This window comes from Solea senegalensis, unplaced genomic scaffold (assembly GCF_019176455.1).
Source record: "Solea senegalensis isolate Sse05_10M unplaced genomic scaffold, IFAPA_SoseM_1 scf7180000014677, whole genome shotgun sequence".
Taxonomy (NCBI): Eukaryota; Metazoa; Chordata; class Actinopteri; order Pleuronectiformes; family Soleidae; genus Solea; species Solea senegalensis.
Window position 1 is genome coordinate 16,988 of NW_025321094.1, and position 9,812 is coordinate 26,799.

A 9,812-nucleotide genomic window follows, 5' to 3' on the forward strand; every position below is an offset into this window, starting at 1 on the left:
CAGTTATGTGTTTTGTACGGGATAGAGAAGTCTCAAACCACACCATACCATCCTTCAGGGAATGGGCAATGTGAGCGCTTCAATAGAACACTTCACGATCTGCTGCGTACATTGCCTGTGTCCCATAAGCATTATAACACCACCCCGCATCAGGCAACTGGTGAGTCCCCTTTTTTTGACTTCCTTTTAGTCAGGGTCAGGAGCCGGTCGGTGGCTATGTCCACGAATTGGTTCAGGAGCACCAAGCCCACTTACAGATGGATTTTGAGGGAGCTTGTGACCGATTGAAGGCTGCTGCAGAGTGCCGTAACAAAAACCATGACCAACATGTCTGTGATGTCCCCCTGGAGGAGGGCCAGTTGGTATGGTTGCGAGACCTTGGTGTATGGGGGCGCCAAAAGATCCAGGATCGTGGGCCTCGGTTATGTATCACGTCATGAGACCATTGCCCCTAGGGATGATCCAGCCCGAGCCAGGCAGGTCCATCGTTCTTTGTTGAAGGTTGTGGTAGGGGTAGATTCTCCCAGTGGTGCTGCTGTTTCCTCTCCACCTCCTCCTGAGCAATCTCAGTCAGAGGATGAGGTGTCATGTGATGGTGATTGGCTGGTAGTGAGGCCTGAGAACCCGTTGCCCACTTCCTTCCAGGCCGAAGCTGTGACCCAAACCACCCCTAGATCGCTGGTTCCACCATCTGACCCAGCCTCGGTGCCATCTTCCTTAGTGGTCCCTGCTCCTGTAGTGGCAGATACTTCTTCCTTCCCTGTTGCTGAAGATGCTGTCCGGCAAACAGCACGGTTAACTGCAGGTCACCACTCCAATGTCCACCACCTCTGCGGGGGGGTGCTGGACAAGGAAGTGTTAATCCCTCTGTTCCCATTTCTAATGCAGTTGCTGCAATATTTAGGCCTTGGAGCTGAGCCTAGTTTGTTGTTGGTTATTCCATTGTCGGGACGACAATTCAATTGATGGGGGCAGATTCTGTGCTACAGTTCCACCCAATCACGGTGGGAGACAGCCATATAAAGGCGGGCGTAAAGCACCTGTCAGCCTTTTGCTTGCTGGAGGCTGGGTCGCGTCGCTCCTGTGCTTCCTCCATTTCCGCGTCCGTGTGGTTACAGGTGGGCTCACGTATGTCGCCCATCCAGTGCTAATGTTGTTGTTTCATAAAGGTCCACTTGGGTGTTGCTGCTGGCTGTGCGCTGTTCACCGCTCTGTGTGCCACTCACTGTCTGTCTCTTTTGTTATTAGTTATTGTTGAAAATTCCCAGGGTGGCGTTGTCTGGCAAAAATTCAATTTATCAATGCTGCCTTAGAAAGGCATTTCCCCATACCTCGTGTCGCCACACATGCATGTGTATGAGACTCACCCATGCTGGATGAACCAGAGTTTTTCCTGCTGAGGGGCTGGTGTAATGTCTGCAGACAAATGCATTCACATGCTCCTCCTGACAATCTTCAAACATCTAAAGAATTTAAATACACAACTTGTACTTATTAGTTATTATAATATTACTTTCCAACTATAGCTTCCTTAGGCACCTAATGCTGGTAAAGTGTTTCATTGTCAAAACTCATAATGGACTATTATCAACTAATATCTAACTAGACGGGCACTCAGAGAATGAATACCAAGACATCAAATTAAAGTTGTATTAAGGAGAAATTTTTATCTATCTATCTGTCTGTCTATCTATCTATCTGTCTATCTGTCTGTCTGTCTGTCTGTCTGTCTGTCTGTGCACTTGGAGAACAAGCACAGCTGGGAGCAGTGTCATTTCCATGAGAATGTGGGCTCGGGCTGGACTGGGGTCATGTTTGTCTGATGCAGTCATGACAGCTCATGTTTCTTATTACTCTCTTACCCTCTTCCACAAACACTCACAGATCTATTTTGTAAGGTTACAAGGTTTAAAATAATAACAAGTAGAGAAGGACATAAGAGAATGGAGCAGATGATTTGTTTGTTTGCTAGTGCGTGTCTGTGTGTGTTTCTGTGCATGCATGCGTGTGTGTGTGTGTGTGTGTGAGAGAGAGAGAGAGAGAGAGAGAGAGAGAGAGCTTTTGTGTTTGTAAATGGTCTGTATATATACACCACATCTGCCTCCTCAGTCACATACATACCAACCTTGAAAAGTACTCAGCATACAAGTAATTAAAACTGTGTCATGAGTACATGTACTGTGATTTCTCAAACAAAGGATTCCAAAACAAGACTGAGTCAGGTATTATATTTCTGAGCACCTCTAACACAGCACATTTCCAGGAAACTGGCATTGCAGTTTAAATTGTGGGAGGGGATTCTGTACAAATATGAAATCAGTCTTTTTATCCAGATTTGCTGTCTCAGGAATGCATTTTACCTAATGTAGCAGGGAGGTCTTTGGCACCACTCTAATCCCACAGGGCAACACGTGGGAAACAGCACAGAACTGTTTTATAGGATACTCTCTCAGGGTCAATTTAGTCATTGTATAATAAACCCTGTTAAGATCTAGGAGCTACAACATAGAGACATCTTTGGAGTGCTCTTGTGTGTGTTCTTTGTTTTAATGATCAAAAACAGCTGTGTTCTCCCCGAAACAACACAATTCAACAAGTAATCCTAAAAAATGTGTGTGCTGTGACTTTAAATTAGTTTTATGTAGGCCACTCACTAAGAATTTATATTAAATTAATATATAATATATATTTAATATATATTAAATTAAATAATAATCATAACGATCACATTACCTCTTGCTCCAGCTTCATTTTTGCTCCATCTTAATATTTGCTAATGGAAAAGGCGGCAAACTTCCTCTTAATATGTCGCAGACTTAAACAGGTGTAGGTTGTATTAGGTGAGGCTAATAAAATGTATGTGATTTTCCCTCTCAGTGTCTGGTTCCCAGGTTGATACTGTATGTGTCAGTACCTCACACAACACTTCAGATAACCTGAACTACACCTGAAGTTAAACTTAGTTTACAGACAGGATGTAAACTAATGTCATTTGTGGGCACAGAGTGAGTGATGCATCTTTTTTAGTGTGCTGAAGAGTCATGTGTCAGTGAGACGGTTTCCCATAAATGACACATATTCCTGCAGTGTTCCCACACATTTCTTCAATTATACAATATGTGAATACTTAGGAGCCACATGTTCGCTGCAGCACTCTGACTCACCCACATGCCCTAAACAGACGAAATAACAAGCTTCATAAATTCCCACAAGAATCCCAAACACACTGTGCTTCAGCTGCACTTCTTAGGCCCCACATTCCTTGGCTTGACTCCAAGCTCCCCTTTCCCATGGGGGATCAAACAGAATACAGAGAGAAGGTAACATTAAATGTTAAGTTTGTTCATTTAGAGAAACAGAGTGTGAAAGAGCTGAATGTTATGTTAACTTGGACAACGTTGGAAGCTAAACATGCTTGAACAGCACGTCAACTGAAAGTGTTGCTTAAGCTAATCCTATCCATTTTTATTTTTTGAAGTGTGGTTGTGTGTATTGACAGCATGTGTGTGTAGCTGTAGTGAGTGCTGAAAAAGAGGAAACTGATTTTGGCCACATAACAAAAGTCTAAACCACTCACACCTCAAACCAAAGTCCACTTGTTGACGTACTGCTGCCCCCCACTAATATGGACAATTGTTGTATATTGTGACTTTTGACATTTGAAATCCTTACGTGACATTCACTTTACAAACAAACAGCAGTAGATCAGCACCTGTGAGCTTTAAAGGTTGTTTTTTCTATGGACTTTGGTGTGGGAGAGTGAGCAGCTTCAATTTCCAGTCAGAAAAGGCTGGTGTTGAAATAAAGCTGCAAACATTTGCCTGACATAACCTTAGATTTAAACAGACAGAGACTCTATTGCAGTTTTTTTTGCATCAGTTTGAGGGGGTGACTGTACTGTGTGTCTGTACCTCATACAACCACACTTCACTACCGTCTCACAGCAGATTATGTGGCTCCACTGTGTTTCTCTCCTTATTCCTTGTGTCTCCTTGAGGTTTACCCAACATTTTTAACTGGCAAAATTGTGAACAGCTGCTGAAAACCAGTCTCCAGTGTTGCACTGTATAAGGTTACTGAGACTCTCCCTCATTCAAGGAGGTACGTACCACTTGGTTCTTGTCAGGGTGGGTGTAACTAATAATACTCATTCACGTTACTGTGGGAGTGCACACTCTCCAGTCACAGAGCAACACTGTCCACCTTTTTAACGAGGTGTGGTCCGCCAGCCAGTGGACATTCACGTCATTATTCAGGAGAAATTCAAACTGAACACACGATGACACAATACCCCTTCAGCAGGGAGCCATGTGGGAGGGGTCAACAGGCATAACATTCCCCCTGCTCCCGAACACTCAGTCTGAGCAACTCCTGATTCACTGACTGCAGTACAACGGTGGACACTTTTTTCTGGAGTCCTATATTTTGATTGAGGAAGCAAAAAAAAAAACGTTTAGTGTTCAATGAACATGGCTTCTCTGAAAACTGTGCTCTATCTGGAAATCTGTCTGAACGCTTGGATGATCACTACTGCAGGTAAAACCACAACATTCTGACATTCTAAGATGGATAGAGAGAGGTAGAGTGATTGTGCCGAGTTTATTGTAGATTTTAAAAGAAAACTCACATTACCTCTGTCCTGATCAAAGGACCATTGATTGAGGTGTCTTATAAATACTGTTGCTTGTGTTTATAGATCCCAGCTCCCCTCGCCTCAAATTGTCTCGGCACGACACGGTTTAGGTTGGTTTTCCACTACAAAAGAGTACCTACCAAACGTGGACTTAGTCTTACACGCGACACTCAAACGAGTGACCGGGACTTATAAAGCAGTTGTTTTCCGTGTAACTGAATCATTAGAATCAGTTCATCAAAACTATTTGTTCAGTACTTCCTCCATGACCGGAGCACCGACTCTGTCTGACACAGTCACTGGACTGAAATACAGCGACAGGGTTTGTGATGCTGCTCGCTAGCTGTTAAATACTGAGATTTTAGACATTTTCCTGACAGTAGTTAGTGGAGATTAACCCAGGTTTTTAGGATTGCTAAGTCTTACTGATCCATTGTTCGGCTTGATTCTTGTGTCGGATGTCTTGCTCGCCTCTTCGTGTGATGGCACTCTGACTAATCAGTGCCCGGCAGTCTGGCAATGTCACGCATAGTATCTCAACTCGCTTGGAACCTCGCAAGAGCAGGTACTAAAAAAGAGTGCCATTGGAAACACAAAATAACCGTGCCGTGCCGAGGCGAGTCGCACCAGTGGAAACACGTCATATGTTTAACAAGTTAGACTGGAAGGAGAAATGAAGTATCAACATACTCAGTCTAGATTGTTCTTCCCCAGACAGCTGATTTAATTTGAAGCCAGTAGACCTCTTACATCAGTGTATTAAAATGTACGCGTTAATGCTGAATTCTTTAGATCCTTTGGAAACTATGACGGCAGAAAACCAGGATGAAGCACCACAGCATTGTGCCACAGGATGATCCCTATTTTTATTAAGAGTAGAAGAAGAAAAAGGGTGTGGCTGTTACCAAATGCTCCACTGGAAGAAATAGAACATAATTTATTCCTGTAATTCCCATTAAAAATGTTAATGGTTTTCTGACAATAAACTGTATGCTAGTATAACACTTACCTTCCTGGTAATCTGTAACGTTATTCATTTCCTTTGACAGCTTTTTGCTGTGATAGTATTTTAGCATTACACGGTATTCTGTTTGCAATATCTTATGAACCAATGAAGCAATCAAATTTTCAGAAAAGACACTTTCTAAAAATGCAATACAAATTTAAATTGTTGTATATGTTATAAGCAGTGATGGGATTACTTTTTTTTAAATCTAATTAATGACTTGTGTCCACTCTACTGAAGACCAAAGACATTTGTGTCCACTCTCTACTGAAGACCAAAGACACTTGTGTCCACTGTCTACTGAAGACCAAAGACAATTGTGTCCACTCTCTACTGAAGACCAAAGACACTTGAGTCCACTCTAGACGAAGACAATTGTGTCCTACTGAAGACCAAAGACACTTGTGTCCACTCTCTACTGAAGACCGAACACTTGTCTGTCTGAGACTCACACTTGTGTCTTCTCTCTACCAAGACACTTGTGTCCACTGTCTACTGAAGACCAAAGACACTTGTGTCCACTCTCTACTGAGACCAAATATGTGTCCACTCTCTCTTGTGTCCACTTCACTGAAGACCAAAGACACTTGTGTCCACTGTCTACTGAAGACTAAAGACACTTGTGTCCACTGTCTACTGAAGACCAAAGACCCACTGTCAAGACACTGTAGACCAAAGACACTTGTGTGGTCCACCTAAGACCAGAGACGTCCAACTGACCACACTTGTGTCCACTGTCTACTGAAGACCAAAGACACTTGTGTCACTGTCTGCTGACCAAGACAATTGTGTCCACTCTCTACAAGACCAAAGACAAATCCACTGTCTACTGAAGACCAAGACTTGTGTCTTCTCTCTATTGAACCGAGACACTTGTGTCCACTCTCTGAAGACCAAAGACACTTGTGTCTGTCTACAAGACCAAAGACAATTGTGTCCTCCTACTGAAGACCAATGACACTTGTATCCACTGTCTACTGAAGACCAAAGACACTTGTGTCTCTCTTGAAAGACCGAAGACACTTGTCACTGTCTATTGAAGACCAAAGACACTTGTGTCACTGTGTCCTTGTGTCCACTGTCTACACCAAACACTTGAGTCCACTCTCTACTGAGACCATGTCCACTGTCTACTGAAGACACTTGAGTCACTCTCGATTGTACCACTGTGTTCACTTGTGTCCACTGTCTACTGAAGACCAACACACTTGTGTCTTCTCTATTGAACCGAAGACACTTGTGTCCACTCTCTACTGAAGACCAAATGTGTGTCCTCTCTACTGAGACCAAAGACACTTGTGTCCACTGTCTACTGAAGACCAAACTGACTTTGTGTCCACTGTCTACTGAAGACCAAAGACACTTGAGTCCACCTGTGTCCACTGTCTACTGAAGACCAAGACACTTGTGTCCAACTTGTGTCACTATGAAGACCAAAGACACTTGTGTCCACTGCTCTGAAGACTTGTGTCCACTCTCTGCTGAAGAGATTTCTGCTGAAGACACTTGTGTCCACTCTCTGCTGAAGATCACAGACACTTGAGTCCACTTCTAAGACCAGAGGCGGTTCCACCTGTCTACTGAAGACCAAAGACACTTGTGTCCACTGTCTACTGAAGACCAAAGACACTTGTGTCCACTCTCTGCTGAAGATCAAAGACACTTGTGTCCACTCTCTGCTGAAGATCAAAGACACTTGTGTCCACTCTCTGCTGAAGATCAAAGACACCATTGGCGTGTCACTGTGTCTGTGTGGTATTTAGTATCTGGAGTGAAAAATGAAACATGATTGAATGCGTTAACATGTTCTTTTTTTGTTTTTGTAATTAATTAATTGAAATGAATGCACTGAAGGCCCTTGCTATAATAAAATAAATGACAAGCTTTATTCTAGTTTTGTTATATTAACAACTTTAGAATTTGATGCCTGTACACTCATAACAGGGTTATGGTTAGTTGGGAACATGTTACTGGTTAACCTGCTACTTGCAGAACAACATTACTCTTTGTAACTGTTTTTCAGTCCTAACTTATTCTGAGTGCGTTTCAAGCATCACATAATTTTTTTTTTTTTATGTATTTGTTTGGTTTGTAGTTTGATCGGTGAAATAAAGGTAAATAAAGTGACTTTTAGGATGTGTCTCAACTATTGTGGAAATGGGATTTGTACATTCCATTCACTCACTGAAAAGCTAAAGCTGGAAGGTTGAACATCATCTGACCGTTTCATCCACAGAGAAGCACTTGGTTCCAAAAGCAGAGAACGTTCGCTGGTTTTCATTGGACTTTAAGACCATCCTCACCTGGACTACCAAAGCAAGTCCTGACTACACATTCTCTGTGCTGTACTCCAGGTGACCACACACACACACACAGAATGTTTCTGTCTGCATTTTATGATAACCTTTAGCCTATAAACTTAATTCCTAAAACTTATCTGTGTTATTCACATTTTAATACTATTATTGTGACTTTTTTCCAGATCAATCTGAATTTTTCTTGTTAACGATATAACGTTTAAAATATTCAAAGAAATTAAGCCGCTGTGCACGAGAGAAACAGTTAAAAAACATATAGAACCCTCTTAAGCAGTTCAATTGTAAAGTTTTAGCCAATGAAACAAGCAAGATATTTGTCTTTGTTGTTTATTAACTTCTTCATATATTTATATTTTCTTTTTCAGCAAAATTATAGTTGAAGGATTTTTAAGTGTGGTTTTTATTACAACTACATCACTTTATCGAAAACAAATATTTCCTCATCATTATATTATAATGTATTTGTTTATTTGTATGATGCCTAATTTGAAAGTTTGAAACTTTCACTGCCCACAGGACAAGCAAAGCCATACAGTGGAGCGACAATGCTTGATACTGCTCGTGTTTACACTGATGCCTTCACTGACGATACAGAATTCCCACTGAGGGGTTCAATAAAGACGCTCTCAGCAATGTCATTGTTTCGGCTGACTTCCTGACTGTTGCTGTTGTTGTCAGCTGCAGTTAATGCATGTTGGACTAAACTTATAAGCTGTGTCTCTGCAGTCGAGGTGTGCAGCCACTGCATATGTGAAGATGAAAGTCAGACGGTGTGAGAAATGAAACACAATTCTTCTCCTTAGAGTGCGCTGAGGTTAAATGCTTCCCTCCAATTGTTGAAGTCGCTTCTTCCTGCTCGTTGCTGTTGGTTTTACATGCACAAATTCTTTGTTGTTGTGTTTTAGTTAGTGTTGTGTTTTAGTTAATGTGTTTTAGTTAGTGCTGTGTTTTAGTTAATGTTGTGTTTTAGTAAATGTGTTTTAGTTAGTGCTGTGTTTAAGTTAGTGTTGTGTTTTAGTTAATGTGTTTTAGTTAGTGTTGTGTTTTAGTTAGTGTTGTGATTTAGTTAGTGTTGTGTTTTAGTTAGTGTTGTGTTTTAGTTAATGTGTTTTAGTGTTGTGTTTTTGGTTAATGTGTTATTGTTTTAGTAAGTGTTGTGTTTTAGTTAATGTGTTTTAGTTAGTGCTGTGTTTTAGTTAATGTTGTGTGTTAGTTAATGTTGTGTTTTAGTTAATGTTGTGTTTTAGTAAGTGTTGTATTTTGGTTGTGATTTGTTGGTGCTGTGTTTTAGTTAGTGTTTGTGTTTTAGTTGTTATTGTTTTGAAAGTAGAGTGCTGTGTTTTAGTTAGTGTTGTGTTTTTAGTTAGTGTTTGTGATTTTTGTTGGTGCTGTGTGTTTTGGTTAGTGTTGTGTTAGTTAATGTTGTGTTTTTAGTAAGTGTTTGTGTTTTTGGTTAATGTGTTTTAGTTAGTGCTGTGTTTTAGTTAGTGTTGTGTTTTAGTTAGTGTTGTGATTTTGTTAGTGCTGTGTTTTAGTTCAATAAAGACGCTCTCAGCAATGTCATTGTTTCGGCTGACTTCCTGACTGTTGCTGTTGTTGTCAGCTGCAGTTAATGCATGTTGGACGAAACTTATAAGCTGTGTCTCTGCAGTCGAGGTGTGCAGCCACTGCATATGTGAAGATGAAAGTCAGACGGTGTGAGAAATGAAACACAATTCTTCTCCTTAGAGTGCGCTGAGGTTAAATGCTTCCCTCCAATTGTTGAAGTCGCTTCTTCCTGCTCGTTGCTGTTTTACATGCACAAATTCTTTGTTGTTGTGTTTTAGTTAGTGTTGTGTTTTAGTTAATGTTTTTT

At 41.2% G+C, this 9,812-nt stretch overlaps 1 long non-coding RNA gene across 1 annotated transcript; it reads left to right on the top strand.

Moving 5' to 3' along the window:
- The first annotated feature begins 4,195 nt into the window (after window positions 1–4,195).
- LOC122761364 lies at window positions 4,196–8,871 on the top strand. Its single transcript, XR_006358547.1, has 3 exons — window positions 4,196–4,536; window positions 7,876–7,993; window positions 8,474–8,871. It is a non-coding gene; the product is annotated as an uncharacterized LOC122761364 (long non-coding RNA).
- The last annotated feature ends 941 nt before the right edge of the window (window positions 8,872–9,812 follow it).